The sequence below is a fragment of the Panthera onca genome, chromosome B1 (assembly GCF_046562875.1).
Source record: "Panthera onca isolate mPanOnc1 chromosome B1, mPanOnc1 haplotype 2, whole genome shotgun sequence".
NCBI classification, from domain to species: domain Eukaryota; kingdom Metazoa; phylum Chordata; class Mammalia; order Carnivora; family Felidae; genus Panthera; species Panthera onca.
Window position 1 is genome coordinate 130647364 of NC_138342.1, and position 13405 is coordinate 130660768.

General features: G+C 43.8%; 1 protein-coding gene across 2 annotated transcripts in view; it reads left to right on the forward strand.

Moving 5' to 3' along the window:
- Positions 1-303: 303 nt before the first annotated feature.
- Positions 304-13405, forward strand: part of TRIM2 (tripartite motif containing 2) — a 160516-nt gene continuing 147414 nt past the window's right edge. The window contains exon 1 of one of the 2 annotated variants that reach the window (XM_060653972.3): positions 304-464. The gene's annotated coding sequence lies outside the window, so the exon portion shown is untranslated. Of the gene's footprint in view, positions 465-713; positions 1128-13405 lie in introns of those variants that run through there. The other variant, XM_060653975.3, reaches the window with a different exon arrangement.

Sequence of the window (13405 nt, forward strand, 5' to 3'; positions counted from 1 at the left end):
ACTGCCCTTCTATTTTTGCCCTATTACCCTTGTGAATCTGAATCTGTGATTTAAAACAGGCATCCTTTGATATCCTTCCTGGACCGCCTAGTGCTAGGTCGCAGTTGTCAGGGTAACAGCGAGTCTGAAGGGAGAACCGGCTTCCACGGAAGTTTCCACGGAAACCGCTCCCTAAAGAGACAGGTGCGGCCGGCTGGGCTGCGCAGATAAGTACCCTCGGGGCAGGGCGGGACCCGGGCGGGGGGTGGGGAGGCCGCGGGGCGTGGCTGGCAGGCTGCAGGGCGCTCAGTATGGGTTAGGTGTACATATATTTAGAAAGCACTGCTTAAGGTGAGATATTTCATTTGCAAAACAGAACAACTACTTCCTTCCAGCTTGATAAAATCCAATCGCTCTCGAGGAGCTGTCAGCGCGTTGGAGATGGTCCAGGTCAAGGAGGATCTGCAAAGGAGCCCCCCCAGACAGTAAGGTTCTGTTGGCCAGAATTCTCCGGAGAGGCGGGAACGTTAGCGTGAGCCACTAAAACGTGAGGGAAAGAGTTTGGATGAGCTTCCTGCGTGCGTTTTGCAGGGTGCCAGGATATCCTATCAATGCCCAGAAATCTGGTTTAATTAAGGCTGAGGTTTGCTGCGTTCTTTTACGTAAGTCCCCTTTACACTCGAGACGCAGGTTAGGTTAACTAGAAAGGCACTCGCCTCTTGTTTTGTTTCACAAATACTGTGGTGGAGAGTATCACATTTACGCTCCGAGCGATTAAGAAAGAGCTGAGGTTTCTGGAGAATTCCTGGGTCAAGGCTGGCACTCCTGGTCGGTCCCTGCAGTGTCATGCCAGCTGCGGCATCGCTGGGACTGAGGCAGGGTGACTGCGGTTGAACAGGCGGACCTCAGTCCCCAGCCTGTCATCTTTGTGTCTCTTTATGGGGGGAGGGGCCGTCTGACATAGTTATTAAACCTGGCAGCTGCGTTGGCGGCACCGCGGAGCATTTTGAGTGAGCTTGCAGAAAATGAGGGGCTTTGAGCTGGTCGCCTGCTAGTCACTTCTGGCTGCCTGAAAGGCGGCTCTCGGCGCTTGCTCGTCTTAGCGGTGGCGCGGGGAGTGCGCGCACTATCCGAAGACAATTGGAAACGTGAGTATCCGTGGCTCCGTGCGGCTCGCGGGCGGTTCGGCTCAGGAGGAGGGCTTCCACCCGAGCGGCCGCGACGTAGGAGAGGCGGATGCGCTGGGGCTGGGGCCGCTGGAGGGCCTCGCCACGCGCGTCGCCACGCCTTGTCTGGAGGTGGTGCGCGCTGGCGCCGCGAGGAGGCGACAGCCGGGGCAACTGCAGGAGGGGGCTGGAGCGCGCAGTTTCTAGCGCGTGGCTTGGGAACGGGTACACAAAGAAGAGATCCTCGGGCTGGGCAGGCCGCGTAACCCTGTTAGCTCAGGTCCTTTTTGAGGAAGCGGAGACGACGCATTTTACGGTTGGGTCGAAACAATGAGATGAGACCAGGGTTCTCCCTCCCGGGGAGACCTCTGTGCGCCGCGCAGTGACCGCCCCGGCGAGTCCCGCAGGGGCCTGGGCGTGGCGGCAGCGCCAGGAGGGCGGCGCGTAGGTGTTCCTTTGGGATCTCAGCGCCTTTGGGATTTCAGAGCGTCAGGGGCCTCCGGCTCCCGCCGAGCCCCGAGCTCAATCCTTCCTTTCCCCTGATCGCACATTGGGTTCTAACTGGGCAGACATTTTATGGAGACCAGACATAAAACATTAATTCCCTTCTTTCTCTTCAAACTGTGAGTGTGTAGGGGTGTGGTGGTTTTTTCCTTACTATCGATTGCTGGAGGGAATCTTGTAGTTCAACTTGTTTTTCTGTTTTTTCTCTGGATAAGATTTCCAACCATACAGAGCTGGCATCTTGCAAGGGGCGCTCTGTGGTTTATATATTAATTAGAAAATGTTGGCTTTTCCCTAGGCGTTGCAGGGAGCGTTTGCCAGAGTCCGTTGGCTCCAGAATGGCAAGTTCAATGTTTGGTGTGCATTTTGATGTTTTGTGTGTGTGTGTGTGTGTGTGTGTGTGTGTGTGTGTGTGGTATCATGGAGACTCAGTCTCTGCTCTTGCTGGATGTAAAGCCTAAGTGCTGGTGTCTCTGAGGCTCCATTTTTTGATGTGGAATCTGGTACCCAGAATCAGGGGCCGATGGCCATGGAAGGATTTACCTTCCCAAAGGAGCCAGCCAAAACCAGGATTCATCATATGTTGGGTGTGTGGGCAGTCAACTGTGGGCAACCTGCTTAAGCTTTCCAGGCCTCGGTTTCCTAATCTGTAAAATGGGTGCAACAAAATACTATCTCATTGAGATAGGCTAACATTTGTGTTGGTCTTCCAATTCCATCTTACACTAAGCAGCATTTCTGTTATAATTTGACAGTGAAGGATTCGCTAAGAAATTAGCTTAGAGGGGCACCTGGCTTGCTCATTTGGTACATCATGCAACGCTTGATCTTCAGGTTGTGAGTTCAAGCCCCACGTTGGGTATAGAAATTACTTGAAAAATAAGATCTTAAAAAAAAAAAAAAAAGGAAGGAAATCGACTTACAATTTGCCTAAAAACAGACTAAGCTATTGATTGTAAATTACTTTACAGGCAAAGAACTAAAACTACTATGGGCATGCTTATGTCCCCTTGAGTTTTACATATCAGGTTATGGCCCTGGGGAAAGGTTGATGTCTCTCTCACCTGAAAATGAGACTTGCTATTTGGTGCTTTAACTTGTTCTAAATCTTGTTTTTTCCATCCTGGAGTGTGATTTCTCAGGTTTTTGCAGTTGAGTTCCTTGTTAACAAAAATCATATGATGATTAGGTGAAAATTTTAAAAAGTGTTGTGAAAAGAAATTAATGTGATTCTGAGATAGTAAGTATGACATTCAACCAGAAATAAATACCACTATTGAGCCACTCCAGTAAAATAATGGGTAGGGTATTGTTTCTAATTTTGTCCATTGTACTTTAAAAAGAATGTGGAGAGGGGCACCTGGCTGGCTCAGTTGGAGGAGCACATGACTCTTGATCTCGGGGTTGTGAGTAGGTTGGGTGTAGACATTACTTAAAAATAAAAAAAAATAAAAAAACATGGAGAAGCTGGAGGAGAGGTTGAGAATGGATGAACCAAAATAATGAAGCAAAAAGAAGAGAAACTAACAAAACAACACAAAAACCTAGGGCCATGTGAGGTGCTAGAAGAATAAGAGAAAACCAGATTTTGGTAGGATATCATGAAAAACTTTAAAAATGGTAAAAGAGTGAAATAAGCCACTGAGGTGTTTCAAGAAGAGAATAATTTATGACCTGCCTTTCAGGATCTAGCCTTAGCCATTTGTAAACCTGGCTGCACATAAAAATCACCTGGGGACTTTAAAACCCTTCTTTGGCTTGGGTCCGTCTCCAGGCCCAGATCCTGACTTAACTGGTCTGGGTGTAAGTGTGGATAATTTGTCAGAGCTCCCTAGGTGAAACACTAGATAGAGAAACATTTGTCTTGCCTAGGATGGCAAAGTCCATTGCTGCAGGGGGCCAAGCAGGGATCATAAATGCCTGAGGAGGTTCAGGGGCCTGGGGTGGGGCAGGGCGGGGTGGGGGGGAGGTGTTTAACTCCAGAGGACAGCTGTGATCCAGGGGTGGATGTCAGCCAGCTTTGCCCGATCTTCTGTTTTATCAAGGGAATCTGGAAATCTATTTATTAATATGAATCCTTCAGATCTTTAAAGGTTAGTAACTAATTAAGAGTAAAGCACTTAAAAGTATGTTGTACTTGCCAAACAAAACACACCTGCTGAAGCTGGCCCACAGGCTAGATTAGGCAACCCCAGCCATAGACCTCTCCTTCTTTCTGAGGGAGGAGCAGGGGCTGACTAGCCGCTCTCCCAGGACCTCTTCTAGCTGCAGTTCTGGTTTTACTTAATGCTTTCTTTTTAACTTAAAGAAACATTTCTTGGCCTCATTCGCTCTGAAGGCATGTGTCTTCTTGGCTAAGTGTCTACTCCTCAATAGATCTCTCTGGATTTTTTGAAAGAAGAAAAACAAAATTCTCTAGTTCCCTAACCTTCAACTAACTTCAAATTAAGAGTCTGGTCCCTGGAGATTAGGGTAGTGACTGTGGACCCTAAGGTAGGAGATAACCACGCCTATCCCTCCTGGATATTTACCACTCGGAGCTCCCTGGCTCCCTCTGCTGGTCATGGAGATGGGGTGAGTGGAGAGTGGGCGCTTGATCCATTGCATGGGAGGCCTGGTAACTGCCTGGAAGCTACCTTCTGGGGTCTGTTTGGTTGGGGAAAAACAAACCTGCATATAAGCAGAACCGGTGTTGATGCATGAGCCACATAAATGGACTTTAAAGGTTCCCCGTTCACACATCTCTTAAATTTTCCTCTACTTTTCCCTGAACCACACAAGCAATGGAAAAGAACATGTCTCCATGAGCAGGGAGGAGGCATTCACCACCACTTTCCATATATAAGAACTTGTTTACCAAAGGTATAAAAAATTCAGACCTAAAAATGTGATTCTACTGGATTCTTCCTGCCTCTTCCCATTGGGCTAGGGCTGCTGTTACTTTGTTTGGATGTGGAGGCGGGTGGTGAAGTAACAGGAAGGCAGGATATCCATCTCTCTGGCTAGTCCTTCCCTGTAGTGATAAGAGCAGGGTGCTACCTCCCTCCCTTCCCAGCGATGAGGCACTGAGAGCCTTCTAGGCTGAACACAGAGCTGTGTGTGCAAGGTGGCAGGGACTCAGCATGGAGGAGATGAGCATTTACCCCCAGAGCTGATGAGCAGAAGCCAGCTTTGTTCAAAATAGCTTTGTTAAGCAAGGTGGCACTGTACCTAAATGAAACCAGCATTCTTTAGCAGCTGCCTATTTCCCAGAGAAAAGGAAAGGAAATAGGTGTTTCTGGGTGCCAGAACCAAGAAATGTGTTTCTTTGAGGGACAGAAGCCACATCAGCCCTGACATTGAGCTGCCAAGGCTTTAGCTGGGACCCAGATGCTCCACTCTAGCATAATCTGCCTCTCTTCTAGTGAGTGCATGAAAAAAGGGGTTGATTCTTGTACTGGATTCCTAGATGAATGCGTTTCACCTCATCAGCCCCGGCCTCCAGCTGGGAACCAGCTTCCGGGGACCAGGATGTGTGATGGGGTGTCATTAGGCTGGTTCGAGGATCTGACAGGGCTTCACTTCAAGCCCCAGGACTATGCAGCCTCAGGACTATGGCCCAGGAAAGGGCTGTACATAAGATTCCTCCTACTCCGTGCTCCTTTTAGTCAAGGGATCAAGCTATGGAGTGTACTTTGGGATCAGCCTTACCTGATGTCTGTCTTTCTTCCTGCTGTGGCTGAGGCTGCTTGTTAAATACATCAATTGCCTTGCCCCAGAATCTGGAACAAGTTCTTCCCTTTTCTGGCCTGATAATGATAGGTTGCCTATGGAAAGTCCTGGGCAATGGATTTGTCTACCAGGCTTTACACAAGCAGCTGGTATTTTTCCTTGAGGTATTTTATCTGGTTGCCTCTCCATTCTAGAACTTTCCTGTTGTCTCTCCCTTTTTGGCAAGTTCATTCTTTTTTGTTTTAATTTTTTTAATGTTTACTTATTTTTGAGAGAGAGAGAGAGAGAGAGAGACAGAGTGCGAGCAGGGTTGGTGAAAGAGAGAGGGAGATACGGAATCTGAAGCAGGCTCCAGGCTCTAAGCTGTCAGCACAGAGCCTGATGTAAGCCTTGAACCCACGAACCGGGGGTCATGACCTGAACCGAAGTCAGATGCTTAGCCAACTGAGCCACCAGGTGCCCCAGCAAGTTCACTCTTTTTTTTTTTTTAACGAGTTTTAAAATTTTATTGAAATTCAATTTAGAATTTAACAATTTAATACAGCATTATTTTGAATATTTTCTAACCAGTGTTTTCACTTGCTTTACATGATTTCTGGGAACAACTTTAAAGAACTGATACTTTCTGCTTAATTTTCCATAATATGTCAATTATACATTCATTAAAATCTCAGATACTTCCCACAAGTTCACTCTTAACGTAAGATCTACTTAAGTCTGTCCAGGAACAAAAAGAAAAGTTAACACACCAATCCATGTTTTTGAGCTTCCTGTTGGTTGTACAAAAAATCAGTGAAGGGGAAATTTGATGCTGTTGGCTAAAATGCAACTGTATATTCACATGACTATCCATCTCTGTCTTGCATGATCAAAGATTCTTATTATAGGAGATTGCTAGAAGGTAGACAAGTGTCAGTAAAGTATCCTGCAGGCTGAGAAGTCACTTTAAGACCAAAAAACAAAGCAAGCCACTGCACACGCTTTATGCAAAGTTTTGTTCAGGGTAACTTACTGACCAGGGGATTGGGCAGATGGGCAGATAATCCAGGCGGTAGGCAGCCATCCTTCATCTCTAGTCTCCACCAAGTCCAGACCTCAGTCCCCAGCTTTTATAGAGCAAGGGGCATGGTGGTGAGGTCACAGGTTAGTGGCCCCATTTGTGCGCCAGAGGATCTCTACTAGTTACCTAAAGTGATGCCTTGACTGAGCCACGTGAGGGAAGATCAGAACGAGCCTTCCCGCATTCCAGTCAGGTCATACGTTAACCTCCTCCACAGGGCCTGGAACATGTAGCCCCAGGGGAAGTCATGGTGTGGGCATAAACAAAATGGAGGGTCAAAGATGGCGTCAGTGTTATCAGCACTCCTACAGAGATTAGTAAGAATATTACTGAAGCTCAATTATGTAATACTATGAACTGTAATTGGTTAAAAAAAAATAATTCCATTGAAAGTTTTATTTTAAGGTAGATTATTATCATCATCATATAATAGCAAACTGAAAAGTAAATTATCCTTTTAATGTATAATTATATATTATGGGTAACAAGATTCCCCCAAATTGCAATGAAAATGTTAAATCTATTAAATAATTGCTTTTTCCCCCCACTGAGTATAAAAATGAAGCATGTGGCAGTTTTTAAAATTAGCTCTTGCTATCATGTTTCGAAGAAAAGATTTATGCACAAAAAAAAAAACAGGTAAAGAATATAACAACACATCAGGTAAAGTGGTGACCTGACTCATCAGATGATAGAACTGGTGACACAGATGGGCTGATCTACGCCAAGACCCAAAAGGGGGACACTGATGTTTGCAGGTGTAGTCAGGCTACTCTGTGCTGGCTCCTGAGCTTTGAGAGAGGGTCCGGAACTGGAAAGGTGAGCGGAGATAGAGGCACATGTCACCTAAAGACAAACAGCTTACACAGTAGCTTGAAGGGCTGCATGAGCATGGGTTTATTTGGCTCTCACTTTGGATAGTTAATGGGGAGAAAGAAGAGAGGCCTTCTTTCCAGAGTCAGATGATTGGGATTTGTATTCCAAAAGTGTGTGACCTTCAGCTATTTGGTATAACGTGCAGAATCTCAGTTTCCTCATATGTAAATGGGGGCAGCCATTGCATTATTTTAAAGAAAAAGAAGAATGGGGGCACCTGGGTGGCTCGTTCAGTTGAGGGCTGGACTCTTGATTTCTGCTCAGGTCATGATCTCTTGGTTCATGAGTTTGAGCCCCCGAGTCAGGCTCTGCACTGATAGCATGGAGCCTACTTGGGACTCTCTTTCTCCCTCTCTCTCTCTCTGCCCCTCCCCTGCTCGCTCTTTATGTCTGTCTCCCAAAATAAATAAAAATGTAAAAAAATAAGATAAAGATAAAGAAGAATGGATGTCAAGTGTCCAGCATGGCTCATGGTGAGTATTGTTATCAAGACAAAGACAAAAGATGGGACTTTACCTGACCTCAGTGTCAGAATGAGGACTTTAAACTTGCTCCCAGGACAATATAGAGCCAGTGTAGAATCTTTAGGAACTGAAGGCTTTCTTCTACCACTTCTACAAAAACTCGTTGCATATTTACACATTCCTACATGACCATGTATAATACCTCTGCTTGGATTTTATCTTCTGTCTTGCATCTGTAATTCAAACTTCAGGGGCGCCTGGGTGGCGCAGTCGGTTGAGCAGCCGACTTCGCTCAGGTCATGATCTCGCGGTCCGTGAGTTCGAGCCCCGCGTCGGGCTCTGGGCTGATGGCTCGGAGCCTGGAGCCTGCTTCCGATTCTGTGTCTCCCTCTCTCTCTGCCCCCCCCCCCCCCCCGTTCATGCTCTGTCTCTCTCTCTCTCTGTCCCAAAAATAAATAAAAAACGTTGAAAAAAAAAAACAAACTTCAACACTGTAATTTGTTCAGATTTATCAGGATTTAAGTATACTCCCTAAAATCTGTAAGAAGACCATCTCCCAAGATGGTTTGCCAGGAAACCATGTGACCCATGGTCAGTGTTGCGTTGATTTCCAGCCTTTCTGGAGAACTGTTAGTAGCTCAGAGTTTAATACTGTAGTAAGCTGTGACAGCCAGGTAATACTGTTCCAGATGGACCTTGTGGAAGGAACTTCAATGCTCAAAATTTTTTATTGTATAGCATTGCCTCACTTCCACTAGTGTATTATTCTTCTCAGACATTTCCCCACAACTCATTATTTTGAGCTATTCTAAGTAAAAGTTACAACTTTACTATGCTTTTGGTTTGACAATGAGTAATATGTACCCACTGTTCTATCTCCATTTTACCACCTTCCAGAACTGTTCAGTGCAATTTTTAGAATATGAGTCAGTTGCAATCTTCACACTGTGGTTTTGAAACATCTTTTTATGACCCTTCTGACTGAGATAATTCTCTGAAATTGTTCTGCCCCCTTCTCCCCCTCCCTCCTTTCCTTAATTCCTTTGAGGTTGCCTTTGTTGAGCATAATCATCAAGCAGAATAAGCTGTGTTACCTGACACTCACCCCCTCATCAAGGTTCTAGGAATAAGGATTTCTGAGATAGTCCAGGAAAACAATAGATCTCGTTAGTTTCCCCAGAGGAAAACTAAGTAGTCTTGTGAGTTAGTATTAGGAGTTTTAGAAGATGATTGTTTTTCAGGCTTCATTTTAGGGGTTGCAGGGGTTGGGACCTAGCTTTCTGCCTTACAAACAATGCCTTCAGTTTCTGTTCTTTCCTTTACATTGGTGTTTCCCCAGGAAGGAGAGGGAGACTAGGTATGACCGTTTTGCCTATGTGAATTAACTCTTCATTGGCCACATTTTTTGGACTTCCATTTACCATCCATTCTCTAGTATTTTGAGTAACAAAGATTTTGTTGTACTTTGAACTAAAATAGGTCCTTTGTTCTAAAAGTGTGATACGAATTTTTGAAATGGGGACTGTGATCCTTGTTTCATACAAAAGCACTTTGCAAGCAAATGTTTACAACCAACTCCTACTGTTCTTACAAGCACAGAGATGGATCAAAGACACAGCCATGCTCTGTGTTAAAAAGTAACCTCTGCTGATTAAATGTGTGTACTATGTGACAGGCACCATCCTTGTCATTGTGCATGCACGATCCCATTCAGAATCCTGTGACCAGGTGTTGTCCTCATTTTAGAGGTGAGAAAACCGAAGCTCAGACAGGTTGGATAAATTGTCCAAGGTCACTCACTACTAAGAAGCATGTGCAGGAGTTCGACTCAGACCTGTCTGACTTGAAAGCCATGGCTGTTTCCAGTATACCCTGCATACCATATATGCACAGCAGAATCCCTTGGACTATCCTGCCCCCCCCCCTTTTTTTTAAGTTTATTTATTTATTTTGAGAGACAGAGGGCAAGCAGAGGAGAGGAAGAGAGAGAGCGCGAGAGAATCCCAAGTAGGCTCTGCATGGTCAGTGCAGAGCCTGATGCAGGGCTTGAACTCATGAAACTGTGAGATTGTGACCTGAGCCAAAATCAAGAGTCGACACTTAACCAACTAAGCCACCCAGGTACCCCTCCCCCCATTTTGGGTTTTATTTGAGTTTCCTACCTACTGAGTGTTTCATGCTCAAAGGACTCTCACAGACAAGATTAGTACACTTGTTAGTCTTATTGGTATCATCAAGTTCTCACAAAGCCAACCACTTACAAGGAGGTCCAACAAATTTCCCAGATGACTGAATATTGGGCAGTATTCCAAGGTCTGAACTATGTCTAAGACCCACACAAAAGTATAAGTAAGGGTTAATTAATTATTTTGGTGACTTAGCTCTTCTTAATATGGAAACTCATGCCTTTCATTTCTGGGAAAGTGCACTCTTCATTTTGCTAATTTCTTCCCCTTTATTTCCTTCTCTTTTCTGGAACTCCAGTTAGCTAAACATTATGCCACTTAAACTGATCTTCTAATTTTCTTATCTTTTATGCTATTGAGATCTTCTTCTTTTTAATTTTATAATTTCTAAGGTGTCATTTATGTCCTTTTATTTTTCTTAAATATTCTGTGGTTTCATGGGTGTAATATCTTTGGGGGAGGGGCTTTGAGGATATTAAATATAGTGGATTTTTAAAACATTTCTTCTACTCCCTGTATTGTTTCTGCGGCTTCTGAGTTCCTTTTTTCTGTTTGTTTGTTTCAGACTGTGTTTTTTCTCAAATGTCTAATGACCTTTGCCAACTTACTTAAGAGTAAGGCTCCAAAATGTTGGGTTGCAGTCTTTGTGTGATTGGTGGACCTCCTTGGAAGAACCATCTAGTAATAAGCCAGGTTTTCTTTGGGAGACCCCAAAAGGCAGTGTTGGGAGAATTTTTCTTTCATGAGAACATTTAGTTTCTTTTAAAACTGGGAAGTCTCCTAAGTATACTTTTGCTTTGGGTAGATACAATTGATTTCTACCATTCTGTGAGCATGAAAGGGAGCAGAGTCTGGAATGCCTACCATTCAGTATCCAGACTTCTCCTTAATCTCCGACTTTCAGTTTGCTGTGCCTCTGCTTCCCAGGGGTCTGTCTGGTGACCTTAGGTTAAAATTCTCCTCTTGAGTAGAGGCTGTTAATTTTTAAAATCCTTTTACCTAACCACAGAGCTCTCTGTGTGTGTTGTGGAATCAGCCATAGTATAACATCAAGGATTTGGACTCTGCAGCCAGAATGTTTGGGTTTGAATCTTGGCTCCACTAATTACTAGCTGTGTGACCTCTGTCAAGTTTCCTAAACCTTGTAGTTGGTGACTCCGTGCTAAAGGTGAATGGTACAATGCCCAGGGAGGAAAAGAGCCCATAATTTAGATTTTATTTCTCTTTAGTCTGAGCTATTTTGCATTAAAATTTTAATTTATTTATTTATTGATTTATTTATTGATTTATTTAATGTTTACTTATCTTTGAGAGAGAGAGAGAGAGACAAAGCATGAGAGGCAGAAGGGCAGGGAGAGAGGGAGACACAGAATATGAAGCAGGCTCCAGGCTCTGAGCTGTCAGCACAGAGCCCGAAGCAGGGCTCGAACCCACGAACCGTGAGATCATGACCCGAGCTGAAGTCGGATGCTTAACCGACTGAGTCACCCAGGCGCCCTGAGCTATTTTGTATTTTTTTTTAATTTTTTTTTTTAATTTTAAGCGTTTATTTATTTATTTTTGGGAGAGAGTGGGAGAGGGGTAGAGAGAGAGAGGAAGTGAGAGAATCCCAACCAGGCTCCCCACTGTCATTGCAGAACCTGACACGAGACTCCATCTCGTGAACCATGAGATCATGATCTGAGCCAAAATCAAGAGTCAGATGCTAAACCGACTGAGCCACCCAGGCGCCCCTAAAGATTCTTTTTTAAAATAATCTCTACAACCAACACGGGGCTCAAACTTACAGCTCTGAGATCAAGAGTCGCATGTTCCACCGGCTCAGCCAGCCAGTCATCCCTGGGCTATTTTGTATTTTTAAAATGCTTTCTTTTATCACACACAAACCAATGAAAGCACAAAGGAATACAGTTGCACACATGATCTTTCTGCAAAGATGGCGTGGGGTTTTCCACTGAAGTAATTCATTGTTCACAGAGTTTGGCAATACGGAAGGGAAAAAGTCTCTAAACAAATAGCCCATTGAAAAACATACCATGACATGAAGATGATGCAATGGCAAATGGCAACGTGGAAAGAAATCCTGAATGAAAATGTTGTGTTACAAAAGGATCAAAAGCTGTCCAATAAAATGGCAAAGAAACAATGTTTATTTTGAAGCCTTACTCAGTTTTCATGTTTGACTTTACCCTTGGAGTTTTTAACAAGTTATTTGTTTTTCGTTCATCACCATACTTAGAATCAGCATGGTTTATTTCTCAGCTCTTGAATTCCCTTTGCCTCTGGGATAAGTATAAGACTATGGAGTACAGAGAACCCTACACCTCCCATAGCAAGGGTGGGAGAAGAGAAGCAGCTGCTGGGAGGGGAGAAGTGCAGGGGAGAAAAGATGGAGACAAACTTTCGTCAAACCTTCGTAAATAATACTATTTAGGGAGAAAGACGGGTCTACGGTTCTGTCCCCAGTGAGCCTAGGCTTGCAGGAGTTATTGAAAGTGGTCCTAAATCCCTACACCCAGAATTTCTCTTCTGCAGATTTTTTTGGCTTGGAAGTATAGAAAATGACAAAATACATAAGTGTTTGAATCACATGAAATATAAAAATATGTACTTTCCAAGGCTCATTTGCCAATTTCCATGTTGTTTACTTAATTCTTGAATTATCTATGGTGATTAGGAAAAACAAAACAGGGAAAATATAGCCAGACACCTATATATATAAAGAAAACATTTTATTTATTTATTTATTTATTTATTTATTTATTTATATGTTTATTTATTTTTGAGAGACAGAGCATGAGTAGGGGAGGGGCAGAGAGAGAGGGAGACACAGAATCTGAAGCAGGCTCCAGGCTCCTAGCCATGAGCACAGGGCCCGACACAGGGCTCGAACCCACAAACCGCGAGATCATGACCTGAGCCGAAATCGGACGCTTAACCGACTGAGCTACCCAGGCAACCCTAAAGAAAACATTTTAAACAGGAAAAATGTGCACAGGTGTATGTGCAAGGATTTTTTTTTTTTTTTGCATTTGTAATATTAATTTATGCACAGCAGGGGACTGGTTAAATAAATTGTGCTCTGTTCATAAAATAGCATACTATGCAACTACACACCAAGAAATGGGATTATAGAAGTAAACATTTCCATCAGGGGAGTTTTTCATGATATGTTATTGGTAGAAAGGTAAAAGAAGTTATCAATTACTATCAATTATTTTGTTTTAATAATATGTTTGTTTAGAAAATCATCTGGCACGATGCTAAAGTGTTAAGGAATCATTTCTATGTGATAAGATAATAAATGTAATTGGATTAATGCAAAGATCATTAATTGCTTTTCAAACTAGAAAAAAAAGTATATAGCTGTAAAAGTGACCAAAGGCAGGCAATGGGAAGCACAAAGTTAGAAAAAATGACCTTAATACACATGTTGGAAAATCATGATTGTACTGAGTT